Here is a 16,291-nt window from a genome sequence, read left to right as displayed (position 1 = left end):
AGCCACCATAAAAGTATGGTAACACCTGTGTTTTTGTCCAGAATTAACAATTAGATTTGGTGGAGATATGTGAAATAAGAACAGAGAACTGTTTGTTATTCAAGCAATAACTAGATCAGTTTGTCCAACATATCAACCCAAAAGATATCACTACCATTTCCAGAACATATTACATGACTAATGATCCTCACTCAGTTTCACAAGCCCAGCAAATATAGGACAATTGTCTAGGCCAGCTTCTCCTTTGGGACCGATGTACAGTTTCATCATAAGATCAGCGTTTGTTGAGTGAATATAGGTCAAATTTAACTATGTCAATTGCTCCAAAAATGTTGTCATCAAGAAAATTTGAACATTGGATCCAAAGTTTCTGCAGATGTTTTCATATTTTTTTTCCAGAAAAACATGCTTTAGAAAACATTTTCCTTCACCTTTCAAAAAGAGTGGCATTATTGAGACAGTCAAAAACCAAATCTTTTTTTATAACATGGCAGGAGGTATGCTGAACAAGTGTTTCAGTGAAAACCATGGATATAAGCTAAGATAAAATGCTTTGCAGATAGTATATATCAAAAATTACTTTTTTGATCGCATTTGAATTTAAAAAATGTGAAGGTGAGCACTAAGCTGTCACATATCTTTGATCAATAGAATACCATTTAAGACAGATATCTGTCAATAATATGGGTTACACCACAGAGATATTACCATACATGCAATAGAAAGTAGCAGTATCACAGAAAAATAGATTTTACCCGGCACAAATAAGCTTCACAGTTAGAATTATCTTTGAATAAAGTGACAATTTTATTATGCTGGTTAAAGAAATTATCTTAAATTACTTTAGATAAAACATGACATAGCACAAGTCAGGTACATCTGTTGTTGTTCTACCACATTATCAAAGTTTTAATATTATTCTCCAAATATATCAACTACTACTATATTGTTCAGGTGATTAGATGTGGAGTTAAGAAGAGTAAAACTATACTTACAAAATATGTATCTACCTGGACAATGTAGTAGTGATCAATATTCTGGAGTTAATATTTTTGCAGGACAATATGTCTATCCCTAATGTTGTGGTTTACAAGCACATAGGTTCTGTTATCTGGATTTTATGATAAAAAAACACCATCAATATTACCTCTGTTCAATTGCATCCAGAGTATGCTTGATTTTTACCTCTGACCCCATAGAAATTGTATTAATAAATCAAATACAATATTGTGGATACCCGGAACAGAAGGCTTCTAAAAGATTTATAAAATGATAGGTGAAGACCATATGTTTAGGGCTTAAAGCTTATCCCAAAAGATAAGATGTAGTCTTCCTCATCTAGTCGAAAAGCCTAGAATGGATGCACAGACCACCTATGTTGAGTTGATCTTTTAATTATTGTTGCGAAAATAATAAGAAACATTATCCACTCCATGGATCATTTTATTTTCCATTTTGTAAAACATGAAGGAATAATAGTTGTAAGTACAGAGAAAAACGTCTGATTTACACCAGTTTATATTTTAGTCTCATTATTTGGCCACATTTTTCCACTAAATCCAATAAGTAAATACCACAATTATCTGTGTTACAGACCAATTTTTAAGTGTGAGTATCTTTAAAAAAGAGCTTTAAAGGCTGTGCCCCTATATTTGAAACCCTTTCAAAGAGGATTCTAATGAATAGCTAAACTGAAAAGAAAGGGGGATAATGGCCATTCTTGTCTGGTGTCCCTTCGCAGATTAAAGCTTTAAAAACCAATACAATAAGTACCCACTCCGGTCTTAGCATTCTTATTTAGAGGATGAAAAAACCTAAGGAAGCCAAATGTATGCAATACAAATCCCAAGTTGTTAGACCTGACAACCTTGGTGTGATATTCCTCCAAGCATTTTGCATTCACTCCTCCTGTTTTGCTGAATTTGTTTTTGTTGGCATTATAGCTCTGTTCTCGTTACCACTGCTAAACAGTGCTAAAGTGCTTGTGCTTTTTCCTTCAAATATGATCAAATTAGACTTCACCTAATTGGTACATTTAATTTACTAGTAAGACACAATTAAATGGTACTAACTGTACCCAGAGTCTGTATATTAAATGCTACTAGTGGGCCAGCAGCAGTCATTGTGCCACCCACTAAAGTGGGTTTTTAAAACATGTCTCAGTCCTGCCATTTCAGCCTGTAGTACAGTTTTAATCTGCCATTTCAACTTGGAAAAATAACCCTTTTACCTGGGCAAAATCTTCCTTTTTCAAACTTATAAGTCACCCCTAAGCTAGGCCCTAAAGACCCATGGGGAGGGTGCACCGTATTTAAAAAGTAGGACATGCATGCTTAAGTTTTACATGTCCTGGCAGGGAAAAAGCCCAGAAAATGTTTTTCAGTGCCGTAAGTCCTATTTCAGACTTGACAACACAAGGTTGCCTTATTACATTTAATAAGTGATAGATTTAGATGAGGAGCCTGTAGAAATATACTGTTTACACTCAAATCAATTGCAATTGAAAATACTTTTTTTTTTAATAAAGAATTTCATTGGCATTTAAAAAAAACAACAACAAAGTAAACATAGCACCATTTTGACACAGCAGGTATTTCAGTACGGTTACAAGTGATCTCCCCATTCGGTCCGTGTGGGGTGTGAGTCCACCAGTGAAAATGCTCTTTAATGGTAAAATCTGATTTGAAGTCACCATTCTGAAAATGCCCCTTTTAGAAAGTTGATATTTTTTAGTGGTAACAATTTGTGCCTTCTTCCAGTGCCCTGGGTCACATGACTGTATTTGGGGTTTGTGTATTGCTTCCAGACAGTAACATAAAAGGGGGCTTAGGTGTAGGCAGGATGGGCTGGGCGAGTCTGTGCCCAGAATAATTTGCATTTCAAAAGGCTTTGCCACAGTCACAATACCATAGGGGTCCTCAGAATTTGCAAGGGATCCACCTTCAGGCACCACAAAGTTTGCTTGTCATAATGACACATACTCTTAGAGTGGCCAGGTAGGTGAGAAAAAGGGTTTTTGGGAAGGGAACAGCGGGGAGGGAAATCTGTAAAACAAATGAAGACCCTTACTGTAATCATATTACAAAAGCCTGTTCAATTTTACCCCACTTAGCCATAACAGTGAATACCATAAAAGACTGCTTAGTCTGCTGATTCTGCCTTTGTTGAGGAACCAGCATTTGTAATTTAATGAACCAATGGATGCATGTGTTAAAGTAAAATGAATGGATTAAGCTTTGTCTGTATAACAGAACCAGTGAGTATTTCAAACAGATTAAGTTGCTAAGACCTTGAAATCTGATACACACCAGAATCTTGGTTCTCTAAAGGGTAACAAGTAATTGCCTGCCGCTTGCAGCTGATTGGTCTCACTTCACTTGCTTTTTGGTTATCTTTCTACTTCTTGTTTACATTAACTGAAAGCGTATTCTCCAGAGGCTTGATTCACAGAGGTAAATGTACACTTTTGTGTAAGTTTACAAGCTTTTTCAAATCACAAAGGACTTTTCCGAGTACTATCTTTACGATTGCCTATCTTTTTATGTGCCTAGTCTTTGCCATGAGTGCGGAGAGTCCGCTGTCGTAAAGATACTACTAGTAAAATTCCTTTGTAAATTGCAAAAAATTGTAAACTGACCCAAAAGTGTAAGTTTACTTTTGTGAATCAGGGCCAAGGAGCGTTAAAGGCTATTACCCCCTGCAGTACTTAAAATGTCAAGAATCTGGATAACAAGATATTCAGAAACATAGTAGAGTCAGCCAACCCTGAGAGTCTTTGCATTATATGACTTTAAAATGCAAAACACAATTCTAAATATGCGATGGTCCTCCTTTTTCATTAGCAATGTCTTTCTCAACTTGCAGAAAGTGCGAAATTATTCTTTTCCTGTAGCAAGTTTGATTCACAATTCGCGCTACTAGTTCAACATCCTCTAAACTAAGTTCAACCAAGCAGAATCCCTTGAAAAAACAAAACAATTAAGCGCATTCACGATCTTCCCAGGTGACATAGCCAGATCTCTGGGGCTCGATTGACCACACCTGCTGCCTTAGTCAATGGTGTCCGAAGACTTCAAGCAAGAACCAGGGAAGCACTCCTTCCAAGGTGAGTTCTTCAGAATAACAGGAGTGGCGTCAGGGGCGGGGCCCATTATATACAGGAGACCCTGATGGAGCGGGTAGTACAACATTTTGTATACCTCCCCTATTTTAGTATAAAAATACTAATTGAATAATCTATTAATTATAATACTATTAAATGAGTTTTGCCTGAATACTAAACAACATTACTAAATATCCAAAATTACACGTGGGATTGCATATTGCATGGCTAAATAACCTTATGACTAAAATCCGTACGCATACTAACAGTAGTATATATATATATTAAATAGAATATTGCATGATATATGTTGCTTTGTGATGTCTTTGTAATGTTGCCCAAAAAGACAACGTAAAAGGGTGAATATAAACGCTTTAAATGTAGACATACACTAGATAACTACAAGCACATAGAGGGATTAGTAAGGGGTTAACAGTAGATTTATTATTTCTATGCATTAATCACTCTTTTGTGTTTGTTTCGCTTAAGTTGGCGTTTGGGCCAAAACCTCAAAATGGCCGCCGACGTCACTCGACGAAATGGCCACTGTCCCACGAGGTGCGGAGCGAACAGAGCATGCGCAACAAAGATGACTGCGGCCTCTGCATGACCCGTAACCTACTGTACTAAGGCAAGGCCACGGTGGGACGACAGCCAAGTGACAAGACAATGAACATTCATAAAACCAGTACGGACTGAACCTGTGACATCACCCCTTGAACTGTACCAATATTCTAAAATGACTCTATCGAACGATCCTAACCAGCCAATCACAACCCTACTTGAATTTCCAAATGTATCTTTTTACTTTGACTTCATTATAAAAATGCGCGGTAGAATAGAGAGGATCTGATGCTTTTCGAGATGCTTTTTCCCATTACTACGCTACGCTATTGAGGACAACGACGACGGTGGTGACTTTATGCGACTTAGGGTGACTACTGCGTTTTCCTGAATCCTAGACGATCTCGATGATGCCCAATTTCTGATGACTGCAAACTTTTCTAATTCTATGGGCACTGACAGATGCTTGCACGTCTCTGGTCTATGCCGATCTATTGAGACTGTAGCGTGCTGAGCTTAAAAATCGGAACTTCATCAACTAACTGCGATATGAATCAATGATTTAGAGGACTCGGATTAGCCAGATTAGGTAAATATGATGTTCTGCGCTATATTTGAAAATTTATATAAATAACCTTTCCAGAATTTTAGATAAACAGATATTGATTAACATGAAATGAGTTTGTGGTTTATTAAGAAAGGTAAGATTAAAATCTTGAATGTGTTTTAGCTGGCTCTAAATCACCGTCAACCAATCCAACTATTTGGTCCATTGACCACATGGAGGGAGTGCCTTGATGTTCAGGATTGATGATCTGTAGGCAGAAGGGTAATGATGTATATTTTGTAAATGGACTTTCTTTCCCTATAGGTTATAAGGTGTTCCCCCACATGTCGAGCGCTTGAACTGCTCATCCTTCCAACTGTGTGTGCAGACTGGGTGAATGGTTAGTGTGTGAGTGATTGGTGCTATGGGCCCCACCAATGAATGCATGTGTGAATAAGTTAGTGTGACGACTGGTCTGCTGGAGGGAGGATATCGGTTCGGGTTTGGTTTCCCTGTTACCAGGGTTTCGGCGCTCCATCAGTTTTTCTGCTAGCAGTATGATGGTTTTATTGTTTCGGTTTGGTGATTATTGCTTGTAAATATCTTGTTGATTATTGATTGTGGATAAGAATTGGTTTATGTATTAACACTCTAGGTGGAGTCACGTCGAGTTCTATGTTGTTTGACGGCTTCTGGGATGTAGGAAGTCGGAAGTTTGTAACGGTTCCGTAGTAGGGCAGAGGTAAGCGCTGCTCCCGTGAAAGACGGAATTGTTGTTGCCCTGTAGGTACACGGGGAGAACGTGTGACAATTGTAGTTGCACGATGTATTATCTGGGTTCGACTCGGTAACATCGCTGTGTGTTGCCATTAGGGATATTTTCTGTATGTGAGAAGTGTATGGTAGCGAAGGTCACCTATGAAATTTTGGCTTAAGTACCAGGAGTCCAAAAGGAGCTCTGATAATGCTTATCACTGGAAAGGTAATAGGTGTTCACTAAGCTTGCTAGAAGGATAAAGTAGAGGGAAGTGCTACTTTATTAACGAGTGTCATAATTCTGTAGAAGGACGGACTGTTCACTGTTCTCGGGAAAGACAGAATCCTGTGTGAATGAACTACCTTTTCTGTACGAAAGTGTGTGAATGAAATAGCATTCAGGTTAATTGTGAAACTCTAGTTTTATTTCTCAGGAGCATTGGGTCTCCAACTAGGTGTGTTAATTCTGGAAAAGCGGTTAGCTAATGCTTGTTAGAAGGGTGAAGTAGAGGGATGTGCTACGTTATCAACGGAAGTAACAATTCTGTAGTAGGGCAGAGGTAAGCGCTGCTCTCGGGAAAGACGGAATTTTTGTGAAAAAGGTCTTTTACTATTCTTTAGTTAGCGAAACAGATAATGGTGGTGTTTTTATGTTGTTATTAACAGATTTATAAGTCAGAAGAACGTAAAGAAAAATTACCGATAAATCTTGTAAAGGAGGGGTCAGCAGGAGCAGGAGCTGCGAGAGCGAGAAAATCTGACCTCAGAAAGACCGCGCTGGGATTGGCTAGTCAGTAAGAGACGTAGACGCTCCTGATTGGTGCGTTAGTGTGAGTCGCGCTGGGAGTGGAGAAGTGACGTAGACGCTCCGGACTGGTGCGTTAGTGTGAGTCGCGCTGGGAGTGGAGAATTACGGAAGTGACATAAACGCTCCGCATTGGTGCGTTAGTGTGAGTCGCGCTATGATTGGCTAAGTCAGCAGAATAGTCGTAGGGAAAGCCTAGTGATACTCGGAAGACAAAATGATGTATTACGATCCACCAGAAAAGGAGAAAAAGTCCTGGTTTGGGAAGATCAAGAGTTTATTTAAAAAGGACAAGCCGATTAAGACTAGAGAGGGACAGTTGCTTCCTCCACCGAAATCGCCCGCATCCTTTATGGTTGCAAAATACGGGTATCATACATGCATTTGGTTGGACAATTGGGCGAAATATACAAAAGGCGATGGAGTTTTGGCATTTCCCGAGCATGGTTAATTTAATTTAGCAGTTTTGAGAAATTTAAGAGAGAGAATGATGAATCTAGAACCGAGACCTAGATCAACACAGTTTGAAGCATTAACGGAATGGGAAGATGAGATGCATGACAGAGAAAGACAAAGGAGTGGCGGAAGATATAGTTACATGTTTGGTAGACCCCATTGTCAAGAGAATCATAAAGACAGAATGAGGAGATGGCGAAGTGCAAATATGGCTGATGGTGTGTTCCCTGTGAGACATGTTGAAGAAGCTAGTGGTAAAAAATATACGGAAAAAAACCATAATATAGGGACAGGAGGGTATGGAGTGAATGAATCGGAGGATGATGTTCTTGACAACATGTTTTATAAAAATCCACCCCGTATCAATGATATTCTGAAATGCTAATACCAAGTGCTCCAATTAGAGAGACTTTGCGAAGCATTAAGATTGAACCAGTACCCCAAGATGTTGGGAAAAATGAGTCTTTTAGAGAGATAGAAAGAAAACAGGATAGTAAGGTAAGTAGTGAGAATTCAACAGAACTAGCAAAAACCACTTTAGAGCTAACTGAAAAGATTAGGGAATTGACTAAAAACTTAGAAGCCGTGACTGTTCTCGTAACTATAGGTCCAGTGATGCCTATTTTTGATAAACAGAAAGAAAATGAACATTGTTTAACGGTCCCTTATAATAGTAATAAACAGACAGAAAGGCCAAGGATAAATTCAGAAGAAAACCCATGGAGACAAACAATAAGTGTATCGGAACAAAATATGCCTAAAAATTTAACAGCAAATTCAGGTTTAGTTGAAAGATTGATAATGACTACAAATCCAATATCAGAAATCCCAAGAGAATCAGAACGAGGTAATGACGAAAACCCAGTAGGTCTTACTTGAGAAGAATTAAGTGAATGGCTAAGGAGCCTACAGAGGAAAGACAGAGAATCTCAATCTATAGATGTGGCAAAACTAAGGATGGTGTTGGAAGAATTAATAGTAGGGACGATCCCCACAGAAAAACTAAAAACCTATCAGGATGAGGAATTATTGTTTTTGTACAAAAGTATAACCTGGAGAGCAAAAAGCCTACATGAGAGATTAGAGGAAATAGCAAATGAAATGGGTATAGGCATGGAAAAAGTAAAAGCTTTACAAAAACCATATCGAGTAGATTTTACTGAGAAAGATATTGAAAACTTAAATACCACAGGACGAATAATCCAGATTAAAGATATAATCATTTTGTGGAGAAAATGGGGAGATGTGGATAAATGGAAATGAGGTGGTTTAGAAAACAAGATGATGCCTCAGAGAAAACATTTGCAGCTTTCCCTGTAAGAGAAAAGGAAAAAATAGTGACAGAATGCCCTATGAGAGAAATTCCAGGACGAGAATATGTACATGTTCCTTGGACTAGGCAAGATATTTTGTCATTTACAAATGATTTCCCTCGACTACGCGAAAAGCCAGTCGAGTGGTATAGACAAGTTGATAGATTTGTAAAATTATCAAAAGTTTTGTGGATTGATTTGAATAGTCTATTTGACATAATAGTGCCAGCAGATATATGGACAGAGTGCAAACTTATGATAGACTGGCCTACAAAAGAGTACCCAAGGGATCCAAAGACAGGTGCCCCTGATCCAGAAGTAATGAGAAAATATGAACAAGTAATTACCTTTTTGAAAAACAAAGTACCTCCTAAAGAGACTGATTGGGTAAAAATAGATCGAACTCATCAAGAAGCTAAGGAGTCAGTACACGCATATTATGAAAGGTTAATTCTTGCCATTAAGCAATTTAGTGGAGATGAAAATTTAAGTGAAAAGGATTTAAGTCATTTTGTTTATAGATTTGTATATGGTTTATGTCCTGAAATTGGTGAAATGATCAAGCAGCATACAGTGGATTGGCAAAATAAGAAAATAGATGAAGTATTTAGACATGCAAAGTATTTTAGTGATGAAATTGAGGCCAAGCAGCGTAAATTAAAAGAAAAGGCTATGTGGGCACAAGTAAAAGTAGCAGAAAGACAAGAAGCACAATTGATTGAACACGCAAATAATGCAGGACCAAAACCCAGATTTAATTCAGGAAAAGGAAAGGGACAATTTAATATTGAAGAAGCCAAAAAGAAATGGCCATGGCATAATTGCGGAAGAATAGGGCACTGGAAATTCGAGTGTAAATTTCCCCCAAATACTAATCGTAATAATGCATCATTGAATCCAAAGGTGCAGAAAGAGGTGAGTGGTCAACCGCAGCGACAGCAGCAGGTTGTTACCCAACAGACTCAGGTGCCAAAACCGCCTATTCCACAGAGCGTAAATTCACAGAAATACAGTAATGAGACAGGATTCTACAACAAAGAACAGGTAACTAAGCTGCCGATTGCTAGCGCTGTTTCACAGTATTGGCTACAATGCGATGAGAGTGAATCAGAAGAAGGTTATTGACGGTGCCACAGGGAGGAAGAAGAGTGCCTACTTGGCGCAACTCTAGAGGTAGACCAGACAGGCCCTTTGTGGACGGAAAGGTAAATGACGAAAATATTACTTTCCTAGTAGATACTGGTGCTACTCGATCAACTGTTAGGTCAGCTGATGTTAAGAATCTTCCTCTCTCGGATGAAACAATCCAAGTGGTTGGAGTATCCAACTGACAAATCAAAACGTATCTCACAGAACCAGTAAAAGTCAATATAGGGAAATTTTCCGAAATGCACCGCTTTGTCGTGTGTGATTCCAGTCCTGCAAACCTATTAGGACGAGACCTGTTGTGCAAAATGAATTGCACCATATTTTGTACCCCTGATGGTATAGCATTTGAGACCCCTGATGAAGATGTACTGTATAAAATGACTATGGCTAATTTGGAAACCGAGATTACTGAAGCCTATGCTGTATTCAACCCTGAAGAACTTCCAATAGAATTGAAACAGACAGTGAAAGCAGAGGTTTGGGATTTTACAGGAGAAGATGTAGGGTTGATGAGAAATGTGGATCCCGTAAAAAAAACATTGAAGGAAGAAATAAGTTACCCAAATGTTCCTCAATATAAATTGACACCAGATATAATTTAAGGGGTTACTCCTATAAATGAGAAAATGATTAAACAAGGAGTTTTGAGAGAAATAATGAGTAGTCCATGTAATTCGCCAATTATGGGACTGAAAAAGCCTAATGGTAAGTTCAGGATAGTGCAAGATTTGAGAAAGATAAACAAGATTGTTGCATCGTGTTGTCCTATTGTACCAAATCCATCTGTAATTTTGTATCAGATTCCTCGTGATGCAGAATGGTACACAGTAATTGACGTATATCACGCTTTCTTTTCCATCCCATTGCACCATGATAGCCACCAAATTTTGCGTTCCGTTTTGGTGAACGTATTTTAGCTTGGTGCCGAATCCCACAGGGGTATACAGAAAGCCCTTCGATATTTAATCAGATATTGAAAAAGTCTTTGGAAGATTTAGAAATGACCGAAAATTCAGTACTAGTCGATGACCTACTTCTGGCATCGAAGACTAGAGAAGCTTGTGTAATGGACACCATAACATTGTTAAATCATTTGGCAGATGGAGGACTTAAAGTGTCCCCATCAAAATTGCAATTTTGTCAGAAAGAAGTACAATATTTAGGTCACAAAATTGAAAAAGGACAAAGGAAAATAACAATAGACAGAATCAAGATAGTAAAAGGAATGAGAGCCCCAATGACGTAAAGAGAAGTGAGGATGTTTCTTGGAATGGTTGGATATTGTCGTCAGTGGATAAGTAATTTTTCCCTGATTGCAAAACCATTGGTATGACTGACGAGAAGTGACGTGAAAGATCCCATTGACTTAGGTAAGGAAGAATTAGCAGCTTTTAAGAAATTGAGAGACAGTTTGTGTGAAGCGCCAGCATTAGGAATGCCTGACTATGAAAAGGAGTTTGAGTTGTACTGTAGTGAGAGGAATGGATGTGCACTTTCTGTATTGATACAGAAACATGGGAAATTGAGAAGACCAATTGCATATTTTTCAGCTATGTTAGACCCTGTAGCTGTAGCCTTGCCAGGTTGTTTGAAAGCAGTGGCTGCTACTTGTAAGAGTCTGGAATAGAGTGAGGGAATTGTGATGGGATATCCTGTGCAAGTGTTTATACCTCATGATGTGGCAATCCTTTTAACAAGGAGTCACACTCAGTTCATGACACATAGTCGGCTGACTAAGTATGAGAAAGTCATATTAGGTGCAACAAATGTGAGCCTTGTGAGATGTTTGAATGAGAATCCTTCAACGCTATTGCCCGATGCTGAAAAAGTCAGAGATGAAGTGGATCATGATTGTTTGGATGTTTTGAATTTCTGTACCAAACCACGTCCTGATATAAAAGATGTACCCTTGTCTGAGAGTGATTTTGTGATGTTTGTATATGGATCATGTTTGAGAACAGACGAAGGAAATCTGAGTGCAGCATATGCCGTATGCACAGTTGCAGCAGTAATGGAGGCATCTTACCTGAAGGGAGTAAAATCAGCCCAGGTTGCTGAACTTATAGCCTTGACTAGAGCATGCAAAATTGGAAAGAATGTGAGAGTGGCTGTGATAACTGATAGTCAGTATGGATTTGGTGTTGTGCATGATTTGGGCCAAATATGGCTGCAGAGAGTATTTTTGACTTTGAGTGGAACTCCTATAAAGAATGCTGAAGTGGTTGGGAAGTTGCTTGAGGAAATACAGCTGCCTAAACAATTGGCTGTTGTGAAGTGCGCTGCCCATGTGCAAACCGCTGATTATATTGCGGTTGGAAACAAATATGCCAATAATATGGCTCAATATTGTGCTCGAAATCAGAACTCCGTTGTGCACCAAGAGAAACAGACCATGTTTGGGTTTATCGAAATGGAAGACCAGTCATGCCTGATAGCATGATATCTGCCATGGCATGGATGTATCATGGACAGGGACATATAGGGAGGGAAGCGATGATTCAGTCTTTTAAGCAAAATTGGTACAATGCAAAGTTTAGACTTGTAGCTGAGAGTCTTCGCCAAAGATGTCTTATATGTCAGCAGTTCAATCCTTGAAGAAGGAGGACCTTTCACCAGAATGCAGATTGATTTCATTGAGATGCCGCCTTGCAATAGGTTGAGGTATGTTCTATTAATGGTCTGCTTGTTTTCTAGATGGGTAGAAGCATATCCCACAAGAAGGAGTGATGGAATTACTGTAGCAAAACTACTTTTGAGGGAATTCATCCCTAGATTCGGGTTCCCAGTTACAACTGAATCAGACAGAGGAAAGCATTTCCATAATGAGATCATAAAATTGATTTGTGAAGCACAACAAAAACTACATTGTGCCTATCGCCCAGAGGCTTCTGGTGTGGTGGAACAAATGAATGGTACTCTAAAAAACAGATTGGGAAAGATGTGTTTAGCCACAGGAATGAAATGGACTGATGTCTTGCCTCTTGTACTCATGACTATTAGATCAATTCCAAATAGAACAACAGGCCTGAGCCCCCATGAAATTATCATGGGAAGAGCAATGCGCCATGTATTCATACCAGTCAACAAGCTGTTGCCTATAACTGATGACGTGGTGTTGGATTACTGTAAGGGGCTGGCTGACGCAGTTCATTCTGTGTTTCATTAGGTTGGAGCAGATGCCACCACCCTTGAAAAGAAGCAAGCTCATGATCTGAGCCCAGGAGACTGGGTGAGAATCAAAGTACACAGAAGAAAGAACTGTCTGGTCCCACGTTGGGGAAAACCACGACAAGTGATTTTGACTACAACGACAGCTGTAAAGTGTGCTGGAATCAAGAATTGGATCCATGCCAGTCATACATTGAGAATCCCAAATCCAGTGGATAACCAAGAATGAGAATATTATGATGAGTCAGAAAGTAGCTCAGAATCAGACGCTGAAGAAGTGAGAACTAGATAAAATCCTGAAAGGGGGGAGTTGGAGCCAAATTTGATCGTTGCCCCAGAGAATATCCCCTTGAGAAGACGATTACAGATTTCTGATACCAGCTCAGATTCAGACACTGAACACATACCAGTATGCTCGGGAAAAGAAAGAAGCAATGAAGGGACAATCAGAGAAATTATTGATAAAGAAATTCTTGATGAAAAACTGAGAGAAATTCCACCTGAAATAACAAAAGTAGATGAACAGGTGCAAGATACAGAAAGAGAGGGAAAGATTTTTGCGGAAGACCCCCGAGGAGTTGTAGGGAATTCTAACATCCAGTTAGAGGAAGGGACAGATAGTCAGCAGGAAGATATTGTGCAAGAAACACGAGGAGGGACAGAAGCAGGGGAAATAAAAGAAGTGGTGGAAAGAAGAATAACTGAAAGTAAAGAGCAAGTTGAAACAGAAACAGAAGAAAGTGGTGGGGAAGTACCAGAAGGACGAGTCCTAAGAAAAAGAGCATGGAGAGCTGAAAAGAATGATAAAGGAAATAAACTGAAAAGACCAGCAAGAGATGAAATCTGGCCTAACAAGATAAAGAGATTAAGATATCGATTGACACGAGTGCATTCATCAAGAGCAGAACAGGTGAATGAAGTATCAAGCCAAGAAAAGTCGAAAAATGAGACAATAGTTACAGCAGAGGAAAACAAAAGAACAAGAAAACCCAACCAGAAGTATAAGTCGCCAGAATGGACGTACGTGGCCCTGCCTGAAATAAAAGAAGTGGCGAGGAAACCCAGAGGTGACTGTACCAGAAGTGGTTGAGGAAGATGAAGAATTGGAAATCCTGAGAGTTATCTTGTCTGACATTGGAGAAGAGACGGATGTTCAGGAAGTTCTGTATCAAGATTATGAGAGAAAAGTGAAAGACGATCAAATGCCAAACTGAAAAGTGCTGCTAATGGAAAGAAAATAGAATACAAGAAAAGACAAAACTGGTAGAACCAAGTAGGTGCTTAGAGCCTTGGGTTAGATAAAACTAGTTGTGAAATAGAAGAGGCTAAGTCAAAAGACACTGATCATTTTTACGAAAATGGCAAACACGGGAAGTAGTAAAGCTAAATGTACGTTCCTTAGAAGGTGGTTTAAAATGTGTTGTTGTTGTACAGGATTACTAATGCTTTTGTGGAGTATATTAGCATTGATGATTTCATTTAAGGTTACAATAGACACATTAGAAGGACATAGTGATAATAAGACTAATATAGAGAAGATTCAGAAAGTATATCCAACTAAAATAGATAGAAACTATCTACATAAAGACAGGTCTATAAATGATTTCTCTAACAATGTGTTTTCAAAACTTTTATATGAATATGTAAAGACAATGGAAGTGAGAGATTGCTACGTATGCATGCAGTTACCTGCATCTGTATCGGAGGGTGTGACTTACCATCACCTCCCCGTAACTTATGGAATAACATGTAGTGTGATAGCTAGTTTGTTTTATAAAACAGGTAAATTAGAATATTATTTTTCAGATGTAGATAACATATTTTCACAAGTTCCTGCAATTAACAAGTTGAATAAAGTAAAGCCTGCAAAGGTGTTAGGTGAATTTTTCTTAGAACCAAAGGAACTAACATTAGAATACATATTTAGGAATAAGCTGACTTGTAGTTTAAAGAAAGAAGAAAAGATGTTTTTGGATATGGTTGAAGAAAGGAGATTGAAAATGCAAAAGAAAGTATCTGAGGGAAAAGAGGAGAAAACAGTCTGGGATGTTGAAATGGAAAAACACTTGAAGGGAGAAGCTAGTCCAGCTATGGCTTTAGATTGGCCCCAGAAAGGGCAGTTGTGTATTAGAAGGAATCAAACTGCGTATGATAATTATTTTGTAGGTAATAGTGAGTGCCATGATACATACCGAATCATGGGTGGATGGGGATTTAAAGGAGGAAATGATCCAGTTTTTCCTGGGTTATATTTTATCTGCGGGAATAAGGCATACTATCGTTTGCCAGACCATTGGTGTGGCACATGTTATGTAGGTCTGGTCTTTCCACAGATATTCCACATGGGAAGAGGAGAAGATGGTGTACATAATTTAGGTAGTCATTTAGCACGTAGAAAGAGAGAATCTTGGTCAGAAATTGTAGGAGACATATTTGGAGCATTGATACCGGCAGTGGGAATATCTCTGAATGTACACAAAATTAGAAAACTATCAACAGTAGTGGATCGCTTGTCAACACGCACCGCTGGAGGATTTTTATTGATAAATACAGGAATGGTTGCCATGCGTGCTATGGTAATGCAAAATCGACTTGCCCTTGATATATTATTGGCAAAAGAGGGTGGAGTCTGTGGAATGCTGAAAGTTCAACATTGTTGTACTTACATTCCAGACGAAAGTAAAGATCTGAAAATTTACATTAAAAATATAAATGAGGAAATTACACCACTGGAGGTTGAAAGTGTTTGGGAGAAAATTGGGAAGAAACTTCTAATAAAAATTTCCTGATAAACTTAGGCAGTACCTTTATAGGTAGAATCTTATTTCCATTAACCTGTGTGATTTTTACAGTACTAATTCTAAGATTAGTTTGTATGTGTCATAAAAGGAAGAAAATACAGAAAAAGCTAAAAGGTGAAAATTTGAAAAGAAGACAGGATAAAAGACAAACTAGGGAATTTGAAGAAATAGAATTAGAAGAGATGAAAGAAAGCATGTATAAAACAGCTAGAAGAGAAGAAATTGGGGAAACAGAGATGTAAATTAACAAACAAATTCATTTCACTTTCTTGAGAAATTAATACAAATGTTATTGTGTGGTGATAAAATCACCAAAGGGGGGGATTGATGGAGCGGGTAGTACAACAATTAGAATACCTTCCTTATTTTAGTATAAAAATACTAATTGAATAATCTATTAATTATTATACTATTAAATGAGTTTTGCATGAATACTAAATCAACATTACTAAATATCCAAAATTACACGTGGGATTACATAATGCATGGCTAAATAACTTTATGACTAAAATACGTACGCATACTAACAGTAGTATATATATTGAATAGAATATTGCATGCTATATGTTGCTTTGTGATGTCTTTGTAATGTTGCCCAAGAAGACAACGTAAAAGGGCGAATATAAACGC

Source organism: Triturus cristatus, chromosome 2_2 (genome assembly GCF_964204655.1).
Source record: "Triturus cristatus chromosome 2_2, aTriCri1.1, whole genome shotgun sequence".
In the NCBI taxonomy this organism is placed as follows: domain Eukaryota; kingdom Metazoa; phylum Chordata; class Amphibia; order Caudata; family Salamandridae; genus Triturus; species Triturus cristatus.
This window is presented reverse-complemented; position numbering follows the sequence as displayed.